The 14,277-nt window shown below is 41.6% G+C and overlaps 1 protein-coding gene and 1 long non-coding RNA gene across 6 annotated transcripts in view; one reads left to right on the top strand and one right to left on the bottom strand.

The window, feature by feature from the left end:
• NCKAP5 (NCK associated protein 5) overlaps positions 1-14,277 on the bottom strand; it is a 977,998-nt gene that overhangs the window by 587,501 nt on the left and 376,220 nt on the right. Inside the window, exon 1 of one of the 5 annotated variants that reach the window (XM_050750931.1) lies at positions 7,753-7,825. The exons of the other annotated variants lie outside the window; for them this stretch is intronic. The gene's annotated coding sequence lies outside the window, so the exon portion shown is untranslated. Of the gene's footprint in view, positions 1-7,752; positions 7,826-14,277 lie in introns of those variants that run through there. 5 annotated transcript variants of the gene reach the window in all.
• On the top strand, positions 6,350-11,745 carry LOC126932264 (uncharacterized). The gene is made up of 4 exons (XR_007718152.1): positions 6,350-6,633; positions 8,513-8,664; positions 9,588-9,657; positions 9,844-11,745. It is a non-coding gene; the product is annotated as an uncharacterized LOC126932264 (long non-coding RNA).

Raw genomic sequence — 14,277 nt, 5'->3', positions numbered from 1 at the left:
TAACTGTAGGGTGTAGAGTCTCTTTTCTGCATTGTAGACACTCCCCCAGCCTACATAAGCCCATTCCAGTGCAGGAAGCGCTAAAGACTGCACAGAGTCACTATGGGCACTATTACTTACACTTGACTTTTGGCTTGAACTAGCTGGGTTGCATTTTAAGTGCATTTTATTGAGAGAGCATTTGTACTAGAGAGTGCCCACCAAAAACAAACAACAACAACAACAAAACAAAACAAAACAAAACAGTATGTGCTTGCAAAGACATCCCTGTCTCATTGGGTTTGGAATACCCTCGGGGCGCCTCACTGTCTTTGACTACTGCATAGAAGTAGCTTAGAAATCTGAACTTGTGATTTGACCCCTAATCACTCACTGCTCCTCACTCAAATCCAACCTCTGCAGCATTTTCAGATTCATGTTCCTAAAACTGTCTATCCAACATCACCTCTGACTCAAAATTGTCAATGGCTTCCAACAGCATTTCCCAAGATAGCCTCTACAAACAGCCCCCGCAATATGTTCCATTAAGAATAAATTCAGTGGCTGGGCATGGTGGCTCACACCTGAAATCCCAGCACTTTGGGAGGCTGAGATGGGCAGATTGTTTGAGCCCAGCAGAGTTTGAGACCAACCTGTACAACATGGAGAAACCCCGTCTCTACAAAAAAAATACAAAAATTAGCCAGGCATTATGGTGTATGCCTATAGTCCCAGCTACTAGGGAGGCTGAGGTGGGAGGAATACTTGAGACTGGGGAGGTTGAGGCTGCAGTGAGCCAAGATTGTGCCACTGCATTTTAGCCTTGGCGACAGAGCGAGATCCTGTCTCAATTAAAAAAAAAAGAAGAAGAAGAAGAAGGAGAAGAAGGACAAGGAGAAGAAGACGACCACCAAAAATAATAGATTCAGTGATCAAAACTATTTTCAGAAACTCTTAGAGATTAACAATATGGATTCACGTAAGAAAGTATCTGATAACTTCTGTAGCAGAGAAACTTTTTTTTAACTTTCTCTCAGCTTTTCTTACTTTTTCAACCATGGGGACTTCTTTTGACTAACAATTCTACAATATCCAATAGAACTAGCCTTCCAGAACGATGGGTCTTGGGAAATGCTGGCCCAAAGTGTGAAGTTCAAATTCCTTAGCATGCATGTGATGACCCATATTAACGGGTCTCTGCTACTGCTCCACCTCCACCTCCCACCCTCTCTTCCACGTGCTCAGGTCCCTGCCTGAGCTCAAGTCCTCTGCTGGCTAGAGTGCTCTCCATCCTCATGTTTAAGTCCCACTGGGGTCAGCTCATACTCTCCTTCCCCCAGCAGGCCTATCCCAACCACACCAGCCTCATCCATCACTTCATCTTCCAATCTCCTGTTCCACTGATTTCCTTCTTCTATTTCCCAGCTCCACATTAAGAGTTCTGGGGGGGATCTTATAGGTTTTGTGTCCTTTTTCTTCACCTAAATTTTAAGTTCCTTGAAGGCATTTGCCTTTTATAAATAATTTTATAACTAACTTAGAACTAATTACATTTTATAACTAATTACTATGAATTCACGAAACCTAAGATCTTGTAAGCATTTTAAATAAATGGTATGTTTTAATGAAAATAAGATGAGTTTCTCCAACTATGTCAGTGTAGCAAGAGGAACACTTGTTTAGTTGGGACTTGCTGGGTGCTGTAATTCCTTTACACTGGAACACAGTGAAGGGTGGGTTATACAGATCAATCAATGTCTTCTTAATTCACATCTCCCTTAAAAACATTCTTATTAAAGATCAAATTTCATAGGCGGAACAAAATATTGAGATAGTCCTATAAGATTCTTCTCCTATGTCACAGTAATGCAGGCAAATATAGGACTTCTACAATAAATGTACCATGCCAGAATTTTGAATAAATAGTCCATTTCATACCATCTCAATAGGAAAAAAAAAATGGTGGAGCAAGTGACAGCTGAATTTAGACACCTGTCCCTCGGGAGGAGGTAAAAAGAACTGCACTGCAATATTAGTATTTTAACAAGTTTAGGTTTCACAAAAGTGACTAACAGGAAAAACAAAAGAAGAACAGTCTGAGAGAAAGCAAGCTGACACAAATTTGCATCAGGTGAACTGTGTGTTATATATCGAATCTGACCATAATGCCAATAGGTTGAATTAATTCATCTTATTCTACTTATAATGCCACACTTAACATTTGGCACATGTGTGCCTATGTGTGAAACTTGATACAAATTAAATTAGAAAAAATGTTGGTAGTTTAAATCTCATTAATAGAAAAAAAATAAATCAGAAAACTGATTGATGATAATGTCATCTTTAGACCAGGAAGAACCTTACAAGGAAGGTGAGGAGGATCTTTTCTCCGGAGGTATTTACAGTGAAAACGAGCAAAGAACTGAGAAATGGAAAAGAATAAATTCCTTGCTGATTTAAAAAGCCCAATATTTTCTCTCTCATTTCTATAATGCTGTGAACAGGGTGTAGGGGATCAAGAGATTGTTGAACCCAAATACAACCCTATATATTGTAGTTATTACAGAAATCACCTTCAAGCTTTCCAAACGATTCAAAGCACCAGCAAAAACCACCTGAGATAGGCTTATCTCATAGGATAACTCTCTCCTTTGCAACTCACAGTGTTTTATTTAATAACACCGCTATGACACTTGTTTACCTTATTATATAATATCTCTACATAATGCAGAAAATATCTATTTCACAGATATCAATACTGCTGCCTTTGAAAAGGTCCAAAGATACAGTATGTTTCTGACACAGCCCAGGACTTAATAAATGGCAGATGTACTTATTATGGTGATGTTCCTTACTATGATGCTATTATTATTTCTTATAATACAAACCCATCTTCCAGCTGAGAATAAGACTATGTTTTTCATCTTTGCATCCCTTGCAGCCCAAGCACAGTGACTTTTACAAGCATTTGATGAATTTAATGTTAACTGAAAGGTCGAAGCTTATCTTTAAACTAAACTAGTTTATCTCATGAACTGACCTGTTTGTATGTCAAGGAAAGAATAGGTATCATCTCCCATCACACTGGTGGAGGACAACACTCCCTCTGAAAGTAGCTGCAGTCATATTTAATAACACAGAGACTTCAGTTAGCTCTGAACTAAAATGCTGTAATATTTAGGAATGAAAAAAATACCCAGGAATGCCAATGTAATTGCTTTAGGTTATAAATTCCCTATTAATGGTTGTTCTCTGTCGGGCAGGGAGGAGGTTGAGAGACGAGGTTCATGTGAAATAGCCAGTCTCATCCAATCCAAAGTGATATGAAAGTTATATTAAAAGACCATAGCTGCTAATATCTGTTGGCTTTCTTGTGGGTGGGCCACTGTCTCATGCCCTAATATGTGTTAGATTTTAATCTTAACATCTCACAAATGCACGTACTTTTTATTTTTATAGATGATGAAACAGGTTAGAGAGATTCATAACCTGGCCCCAAATCACATTAATAATAAATAAGAGAATCAGGCTTTGAGTTCAGATCTACACAGTCCCAAGTTTGACTCCTACCTAACATGTGTTCTTAGCAACACTCTGAGTTCGCAAATCTCCAGCTATTTAGAGGCCATAGTTTTACCTCTAGGAGCAAGTGCTATGACTTATGTTCAAGACCTTTCAATACAACACAAAATGATTAGCTTCTCTCCCTTTCTCTAAGCCCTTCCCACCTGCTACAGTACCTGGAAATCTAGGTACCGGCACGCTTCTTAAAGCACTTTGTAGGCTGTGTTCGTGTCTGAGATGAGTAACAAGTTCAGAGAGCCTGTTTATTTATGCCACCTACTCTCTGACAGAAAGGACCATGTGAAAACAGTGTTTATTAGGAGAAAGAGGATGGAAGGGCGTAATCTCCAGGAAGCAATCCCAGTCAGGGCCAACAGCCTTCAGCAGCAATACTGCACTACTGCCCTGCAGCAAGAAAGTCTCAACCACCCACATTCTTATTCATCTACAGAAACCCAAAAGGACAAAACTATCGAATGTTTTAAAGGAACAAGGTATCAGCTAAGTAAGAAATGGCACAGTTCCACATAAAAAGCAGGAAGGCTTGTTCTCCAAAAATGCCCCTTGGCAAATATTTACGGGGTGACAGCACAAATAATAGGGCCTTGATTAGGGGGTTACAAAGAAGACGGACACCCCTGAGCCCGGATGATGTTAGCCATCAGCACAGTGCTCTTCACTTTCCCTGCTCCAGTCTCTCATGGTTTATAAAAATATTTGAGGAGTATGCCTAAGGTTGGAATCAGCCTCACCTCTCTCTCAACTTCATCTGAAAACCTGAAGCTGCTGAAGTCCCCTGCCAGAAGAGGGCTCACCCGCCCCACTATGCCCAATCTAACTTCCCAAATAGATCTATATTGTTCGCATTATGTGCTTTTCATTGACATACAATCAACCTAGAGATTTAGGTTAGCTCTGAACTAAAATGCTGTAATATTTAGGAATGAAAATAATACCCAGGAATGCCAAATACAGAGTCACAGGCTTGAGTAAACAAACTCTCTAGGGAAAAAAAACTCTACATGTCTAAAACTTGCCACCAACCTTCACGGTACTAAACAATATAAAGCTCCTTTGGGCTTCCTGAACCTTCCTCATAACAGACCTTGCCCTAGGATTACCTTCTTGGCTTATCTGTTATCTAGTCATACCCAAAGCCAGCCCCCAGCCATTATAATCTCCCTACCATATACCATCCTGCTTGTAAAACTTCTTTGAATAAAACTTTTCAAAATGATAACACAAGATCAGCATGATATCTGAAATGCAAACAAAAATGTATGACTATCAGCTAGCATTATAAAAACCATTTTTGGAGGAAAGTCATGAATGATATTCACAACTACAAGTCAGAAGGGCTGCCCTCCGTGTTCAAGGAGCAGAGAAAATAAATCTACAGGAAGGCCTTCTGTATATCCTTCCTAAAAATGATTTTTAAAAAGAGAAACTGCCATTTATCCACGTGAGATATGACTGGTTTTCAAAGTAATGGGCAAAAATGACCAAAACCTTGATTGTCTTCATTATGGCTCACATAAGGCACACAAACTCTTTTTTTTTTATATTCTAAGTACAGAAAATTGCTTCATTTCTCGAGTAAATATATGCTAGAAACTTGCGGATATCTCAAGAATGCTTTGTAGCTAAAGAAAGTAACATCATTGCCTACTCATTTTGCCTAATTTGCTAGTCTCCCAGCAACTTTGTGCTAACACTTTCATCCCATTTTAGATCCTAGGATAAGGCAATAGTCCAGATCGCTGGAAAGACTCAACCTCCAGCAGTTCACCAGGCCACTGAAGCCCCAGGATGGAGTTCCTCTCCAGGACACCCTCCTGGTAATATACATGTTACGTGCATTTCACTTATCTTCTCCAAGTTACATTCCAGTAACTAAGCTTCAGAAGCTTCTTATGAATTGTTTATGTTGTGTTTTAAAGCTCCATCAGCTGTTGGGATGATTTGCAATATTTTTCTTTTTGGTTAAGCAGGATTGGTGAGCATTACTGGGCCTTTTGGTGGAATCCTTGCTATTTAAAATTCCTGCTGCTGGGATTAAAGGAGATAATGTCTTTGAAAGCTTTTTGTAAACTGTAAAGTCCTAATCAAATGTAGTGTGCTGTTATAACATTAACCATCATAGCAATAACCATAAACCAGCTGTAACGGGGGCTTTAAAATGCTGAAACCCATTTGGGTCTTGTCTTTGCTCCATTCCCACCCCCAGGGCCTACAATGGTACCCAACATATGGGAGTCTCTCAAGGAAGTTTTGTTTGGAGGAATAAATCAGTGACTCAGAAACATCACATGGTTTTCCAAAGTAATGTCCATGGGCAAAAAGAAGCTAAGCATGACAATTTAAATAATGAACATACTCTGCCAAAAATACTGGGAAGAAATGCTATAGAACAAAGTTCTTCGAAAGAGAATTAATTTGATAATGAAATCTGGTCCTTTATAGTCAGACTGGGAAGGAGAAGGAGTACAGACAGGTGCAGAAATTTATTAGTCCAGAAAACGTTAGTCCAGGATGGTTTAGAGAAGGAGGCTGCCATCCCAGAAAAAAGAAGGGAGGCTACAGTTTGAGAGGGAGTACCAAACAAAAAACAAAACAAAAAACCCCACAAAATTGGCAAAAGCTACTCCTGCAAAGAACATTATAAACGCTGGCTTTTTATCTGCACTGTGTCTTTAAAGTGGTGGAAATGACCAATTCTATGTCTTAGGAGGGAGGTGGCATGAAGCCAGGAAATGACTGAGGAAGGGATACTGATATGAAATGATTTATTTCCGGAAAACGCTCTTGTAAGCGTTTGCAGGAATAGTTCTGGTTACTAGAGGTGTAGTCTATTTTAGGCACCTATGCATAGGGAGGAGTGAACGAGTGAACAAGTTGGTGGGGATGAAAATAAAAAGGGAAGTGGTAGCTGCCAGGAACAGGGGCCTCATTCATCAGACTCAGAAGCCTCAAGGATGAGAAGAGAAATTCCGGGGTGGCCGGTTACTCAGCAAGAAAACGAACACTGGCTTGCTGGCTCAGCACTTAACCTGAGATGAGGATATCCTAACAGCCCTTTTTCTCTAAGGGGTAGGGTAGGACGGGGTGAGGCCAAAACGAGAGGGGGAGGAAGGCCTGCCACCCGGGAGGTCCGCAGGACTCAGCAGCAGGGAGGATCTTGCACCAGCGCTCCGCTCCGTTCCAGAAAATATCCTATTTCTGACCATCAATCAGCGTTAAGCCAGTTTGGGGGCTGAGCTTTAGGCACAGGCAGTTGCCAGTAGCAACAGGGCACACGCTCCTGGTGAGCTGGGCGGGAGGTGGCAACAAGGGAGGGGCCGCCTGGGCAACTGGCCTGGAGCTGGGCAGACAAGGTCAGGGATCTCCCCCACACGCGCAAGGGAGGCAGTGCGGAGGGTGGGGGAGGGGGGATCGTGGCATTAGGTGGGGACAGGCGCGCCCTGCTGGGGCCGGGCCAGGGAGTGGCCCAGACCTCTGACCTCGCTGGGGAGCAGGGAGGGAGTCTTCCTAGTGGCACTGCTATGCCCCTGCCAAACCCAACGGCCTCCCGGCCCCTGGGAAGGCGCCACTCCGGTGGCCCCTAGGCACTGGAGTCAAAGCCAAGGGACAGGAGAGGCGCTGGCCCTGTGCTTGGGAGGACCACAGAACTCAACAGCTGCTCCTCCCCTGCAGCCCCTTTACACCCCCACCCTTTAGGAGTCTCTGGAAGATGCCAACGTGGAAGTGTTTCCGCACGTGTGTGTGGTTTCATTTGTGCTTCCCACACAAAAGCGAGGCCCCACAGGTGGAGAGGAGGGCGTGTGTGCGTGCGTGTATAGCGGGGCTCGGGCTGCGCGGGAGCTGGGCGGGTATGCGCACACACGGACTGACTCCCACAAGCTGTTCCGCTTCAGGTGTCCTGGCTCGGGCTTTCAGGGAAGGGAGAGCCCCTAACCTCCTGCCACCTCCCAAAACTTCTCCCCCTGCCGTTGGGCTATGGTAAAGGGGAAAGGATGCAGGATCTTTAGGGAGGTATATAGTTAGAGGGCAGAGAGGGGCCAAGGAGACCCAGGCGGGAGGCGCGGAAGCATACAGTCTGCGGGGAAAGGACGGAAAGGGGTAGTTTGAGCCACGCGCTGAAGGGCTGGGGTCAGGGTGGCGGCGCGCCGCGGGCGCGCCTGGGCGGGGAGTGGGCTGGCGTCTCCTTACCTGGCCTTCGGTGGAGCATGCTGCTGCGGGCTGGGGGCGGGGTGGGCGCTGCGCCCCCAGGGGTTGACCCTGCAGCGCCTTCACTTCGGGGGCAGCCAGGCGCCCGCTGCAGAGCCGGGAGTTGCCAAACTTGCCATGTCCAGAGCGCGGAGGTAGCCGGGGCCACGCGCGCACCGCAGCCCGGGCACCTCGCGCTCCTCCGCTTTGTTGTGTTCCGCCGCCAGTCCCCCTGCGCCTGCCTCCCAGTGTCCCCGAGCCCTCTCCTGCCGCGGGACGTTTTCCTGGCGCTCAGGGAGGCCCCTTGGGTGGGCAGTGCCACTTTCCTCCTGGAGGCGCGCGTTAAAGAGCTGCCCGGGAGCACCCGGCAGGCGGCTCGGCTTGCGCTCTGATGAAGAGGCAGGGGCCCATCGATTCCCACCCCCTACCCACTCCCCCTCCCCTCCCCTCCGCCGGGCCCCCCCATCAGAAGCTGCTTAGGATCGGCGCTGTCAAATCCAGCCCATCTGCTGCAATCATAATCAGTCTCAACCGAACGGTTCTGACAAATCTCCGCCTGGAGCTGGAGTTGGAGAAGCTGGAGAGTGAGGGGCGGGGAAGGGAGGTGGGGGTGAGGGGACGATGGGGACCGGGCGCCCTGAGAGGGGGCCTGGAGACTTCTATTGTCTGCCCCTAACGGAGGAACTGAAAAGGGAAGCAGGGATCTAGAAGGGGAAATAGTGCTTTCATTTCCTAGTAAGAAAAAGAAAATCTATTCCCGCAGGTTCCTGGTTCCCTTCACGCCCCCACCCCCAACCTCAGCTCTGTCTGGGTGGAACGAATTTCTGCTAATGAACTAAACAAACAGGTCCCTTAATCTTATCATGGAGCTGACCCAGAGACTGGCACAGATATCCAAAGTATCATAATTGGCAGGTAAGAGCTGGAACTAACAGCCATTTGTCTGGAGTCAGAAGTTGGTTCCCAAGTGCATTTGGGAATAAAGCTCTTGGGGGGAGAACTGCCGTATAGTGTAATTGGCCAGGAAGCTTGGCCCTTGGCCTCCTGTTGGCATTTCCAGAGATAAAAGGAAATCTGCTTTGGGCAAGAAAACGCTAAACTCCGCTTAGTCCCATTTTAAATTTAAAAGATTCGCATAATTTTTTTCATTTTCTCATGAAAATGCTATTTTTCAACAAATGCTATTTTATTAGAAAATAATGACTTCTAAAATTGAAAATTTTCCAAGCAGAAATTGCTTCGTCTGTAGATGAAATGAGATGCTCCTCTCAGTAATGTACTTTGAACCATTCCAAAAATTCCACTTTAATACAATCACATATATTTGTACTGGTGATAGATTCACAAGGATTATCTCAAAAAATGTTTTAAAGTATAATATAAATGGCAGTAGTCCTAGAGACATATAAACAAGTCTTAAAGCATGGAAGAACACAACCAATGAGATTATGCCTGGTTTTATACATTCTTCTAAAGTGCTGGGAAGTGTCCAATTACCTTGAATGACAGTATTTGTTCGGGAAATAATTTGTAGGATAAACAAATCACCAGTGGAAAAGTTGAAGAAAATTTTAAGCCATTTATTCAGATAGGTATAAGAGTTAAGCAAAAATAAATATAATTTACTGTGAAAATTGAATAAAATTCTAAATTAGGGCCCAAATCATTCTTTTGCTTTATGCTGTACTTGAGAAGTGTGTGCAAGCCGCATTAAGCACTCACTTATCTAAGCAGAGACTATGTTTTCCACTTATTTTATAGCCCAGTGGTGCTCACAATAGCACTAGGCAACTATGGACACTCTATGAATACTGATAGTTTGAAATTTTGATTTACAGGTCAGAATTAAAACTACATCATGGTGACTTTATAGCTGAGGCAAAGTTGAGCTCAAGTGTTACTTTCCCAGTAAGTAAATCATGTAAGTCAAGGACAACTACTGGTCAGATTTTACAATATTTTTATGAATATTTAAAAGTTTGGAGTTTTTCATTGATAATTTGTTTAATGTGTTTCTCAGTATTAAATACACATTTTGCTAAAATTAACATGATGCCAAGAAATGAATATTTCAAAAAGGGTCCTCTCTTCTAGAATGAAGTATCACGCTGGTGACTAATTTAACTAACATTGTCCAGGAAATTGCTATTGTCCAGGAAGAAAAGAGCTGAGCTGAGTGTCGGCCACTGGGCTTCTGGCACCATCCTGCACAAGAAATTGATAAGTTCTGCTGTGTTATTTCCTAGCTTGGTGGTCTCAGTTGCATCCCAGCTAACTTAAAACTGACAGGCCCACCTCCAATTTATTAATTCCTTGGTCTTCAGAATATATCATCTCATGTTTACTCAATTATTTATTGAACAATCACTACGTGTCAGTGTTGGAATATATGAATGAAAAATCAAATAAAATTTTTTTTATTTTGTGGAGCTTACATTCTGGAGAAGAAGACAGAAGTTAGAAAATACTACATAAGTAAATTATAATGTCTATTAGAAGGTAATCAGTGCAACAGAGAAAAATAAAGCAGAGTGGGCTGGGTGGTGCACAAGCTTAAATACAAGGGTGCTCAGTAAAAATATCACTGAGAATGCTAACCCTGAATAAATGATTAAAGGAGTTGAGGGAGCAGGCAAGCCATGCAAATATCTGGGAAGATGGTCCCAGGAAGTGGAAAAGCAGGTGTAAGTGGCCCTTAAATATGATTGCACCTGGCAAGGTCTAGGAACATTAATGAAGCCTTGGGAATGGGACACAGTGAAGGGAGAGGGTTAATGAGGGTAGGCTTAGAAGACAGATCATTGGGTGGGGCCAATTAAAGGATCTGGGATTTTACTCCAAATGACAGCAGAGGACACAAGACACAGAGGGAGTGACATGATCTTCTGACTTTTTAATGGATCACTCTGGCTGCCATGTTGAAAATTATAGAAGCAGAGGAGGAAGCAGGGAGATCTGTTATTAGGCTATTGCAAGAATCTAGGTAAGAGATGATGGCTTGGACAGGGTGATAGCAAGAAAGATAATGAGAATTCGTGGCGATTTTGAATTACTTTGAATTTAGAGCCAACAATGAGTGGCTTGAAAGAAAAGAGGGAGTAAAGATTAACTCCAAGCATTTGATCCTAGCAACCAGAAGGATGAAGTTGCTATTAATTGAAATGAGAGAGAGTATGGGTGGAGCAAATTTTGGTGGAAGAATCAAGTTCAGGCTTAAATGGGTTAAGACTGGAATGCCTATTAAGTTAAATTTTAAAAATAATTTATTTAAAGCTCTTAGAATAGTTCCTGGCTTTTCATAAGTACCATACAAATATTTGTGGTGGTGGTTATTATCGTTATTAATGTTTGCCAACCAAAATGAGATGTTGAATAGACAATTGTACCATGATTGTGGTGGTAGTTGCAAAACTATATTTTGTTATAATCCAATTGTACACTCAAAAATTGGTGAATTTTATTGTACGTAAACAAAACCTTAAAAAACTTTAAAAAAAACAAAGAACTCAGTCTAATATTTTAATAGGAGAGTATGGAACTTTCCCATCTGAGAATAAGCAGCTTCAGAAGTGTCACCATTTTGTATACCCATTGAAATAACTGACCGAAATAAAGATCACCAATAGATACTAAAGCCATTAAGTAAACGTTTCATGGAAAATATTGAGGTAGGTGAATAGGGTCTGGAGGCAGGGAACCTAAGGCCAATTCACACTGACTTCCTAAAGCTAAATCAAAAGGAAAACCCTGTTTCCACACCTAAGTAACAAAAGTACTGGAGGCTGCTCCCTTTGCAAACCACCCCCTCCTTTCTGCATGGCAGATGGAAAATTGAAAGTATCTTTGATTGGTTGCTTTCCACAACCAATCAGACGCTTGCATAGGGTGTAACCTTTGTAACTTCACTTCAGCCTGATTGGCTGCTTCCCTCTGACTGATTGCCGGCCACTACTTCATTTACATGGGATGTACACCAAGTAACCAATGGGAAAACTCTAGAGGGCATTTAAACCCCAGAAAATTCTGTACTGGGGTTCTTGGATCCTATTCTTGGACCCACTCCCACCCTGTGGAGTGTACTTGTGGTTTTAATAAATATCTGTTTTTGTTGCTTCATTCTTTTTTTTTTTTTTTTTTTTTTTTTTTGAGACGGAGTCTCGCTCTGTCACCCAGGCTGGAGTGCAGTGGCATGATCTCGGCTCACTGCAAGCTCCGCCTCCTGGGTTCACCTCATTCTCCTGCCTCAGCCTCTCGAGTAGCTGGAACTATAGGTGCCCCTCCACCACGCCCAGCTAACGTGGGGAGGGGGGAGAGAGAGAGAGAGAGAGAGAGAGAGAGAGAGTGTGTGTGTGTGTGTGTGTGTGTGTGTGTAGTAGAGACGGGGTTTCACCGTTTTAGCCAGGATGGTCTCGATCTCCTGACCTCATGATCCACCCGCCTCGGCCTCTCAAAGTGCTAGGATTATAGGCGTGAGCCACCGTGCCCGGCCTTGTTGCTTCATTCATTCCTTGCTTTGTGTGTTTTATCGAGTTCTTTGTTCAGGAAACCAAGAACCTGGACACCCTTCACCAGTAACAATAGAATATTCTAACTACAAATACTGCCTCCAGACTTTTTGTTAACTGCGAAGGGGAAAAACTGTATTAGACAAGGGAGAAATCACCTGACATGTTTCTTCTTATGTGATGCTGTATGAAAAGTTTTTTGCAATATATTTTTGCAAAAAAAAAAAAATGTGTAATCTGAGTCTAAGCAAGGCCTTTGCTATAATTCCCACCTTACAGGAAATAAAGATGATAGAGGAACAGATAAATTACATCACAAAGAAACCATGAGGCATAGCAGAATATGGAACTTGCTAGAGGTCTTCAAAAAATCAATGTTCATAGAGAAGAAAAAAAGTAGAGGGACTATCATAGATTAAAAGAGATATGACAAATGCAACTAAGGGGATTGGACATCAGTGCAAAATAAGCAGCTATCAAAGACATTTGGGAACGATTAGAGAAATTCAAATGAGACTGGTATTAATTGATATAATGGAATTTTCATTAATTTTTCTGGGGTGTAAAAGTGATACTGTGGTTATAAAGAAAGTAGTCCTTATTTTTAAAAGACACATACTAACATATTTGGGGTTGAAGTGTCATGGTATCTACCACTCACTTTGGAAAAATATATATGAAGTAAAGATATTAATATTTGTTGATGCTAAGTTGTGCGCAGATGAATGTTTTATTATTCTGGTCTTTTAATTTTTCTATGTATTTGAAATTTTTCTTAATAAAAATTGAACAAAATATACCTATAAAAATCCATGCATCAAAAAGTAATTATAAGAAAATTAGTAACATTTAGAACTTGATGTCTCAAGAATATCCAAATTATAAGATGGAAAGGAGTATGTAGAAGGAGGTTAATAATTTTAGTGGACATTCTAGAAATGAAGAAAAATGGAAATAAATGTTCAAAGTACCCAACCAAAACAGAACAAAAAAAAATAGAATAAAATAAATGAAATCAAAGTCTAATAAAAGAGAACACAAATCAATACAGGATCAATAAAACCAAGTCTGGTTATATGAATGAAAAACAGTGGAGACATAAATCAATAAGCTTAGGGATAAAAAAGACTATATAACTAAGGGTAAAATAGATTTTGAAAATAGGACTACTTTACTTTGAGCAATTTTATCTGTTTTCAAATTTATTGACATAAAATGATCAATGTCCTAAAATAAACTTTTAATAAAATTCAATAATCCATGGAATCTTGAACAATCAAACAGATTGAGTCAGTAGTTGAAAAAAAATTACTGCTGCATAAACACAGGTTCAAAATTTTAAATTTATTCCTTTAGATAAAATTTACTGAAGTTGAATTTGTTTTTAATATATGCACAGTTATGCAACCATCACCATCCCCTTAGAACAATTTCTTTACCCACAAAAAGTACCTATTAACATTCACTCCTCATTCTGCAGCCAGAGGCAACCAACAATCTGCTTTCTATCTCTGTAGAACTGCCTCTTCTAGACACTTAGTATAAATGGAATCATACGATATTTAGACCTTTCTCTGGCTTCTTTCACTTAGCATAATGTTTTCAAGTTTTCTCCATGTTGTAGCATGTATTGGTACTTCACTCCTTATTTCCAAATAATATTCCATTGTCTTCATGTACCACATTTTATTTATCCATTCATCAGCTAATGGGCATTTGGGTTGTTTCTGTTCTTTAGCTATAATAAATAATGCTTTTGTAAACATTCATGTACAAGTTTTTGTGTGGGCATATGTTTTCTTTTCTTCTAGGTATATACCTAAGCTGTGGAATTGCTGAGTCCTATAGTAACTCTGTTTAACATTTTGAGGAACTGCCAAGCTAGTTTCCAAAGCAGCTGCACCATTTTACATTCCCACCAGCAATGTCTGAGTGTTCTAATGTCTCCACAGCCTCTCCAACACTATTATCCTTTGTTTATAGCCATGCTAGAGGATGTAAAGTGATGTCTCATGAATTTTAT

This window comes from Macaca thibetana, chromosome 12 (assembly GCF_024542745.1).
Source record: "Macaca thibetana thibetana isolate TM-01 chromosome 12, ASM2454274v1, whole genome shotgun sequence".
In the NCBI taxonomy this organism is placed as follows: Eukaryota; Metazoa; Chordata; class Mammalia; order Primates; family Cercopithecidae; genus Macaca; species Macaca thibetana.
Note: the sequence above shows the minus strand (reverse complement) of the source record. Positions and strands in the feature narration are given on the sequence as shown.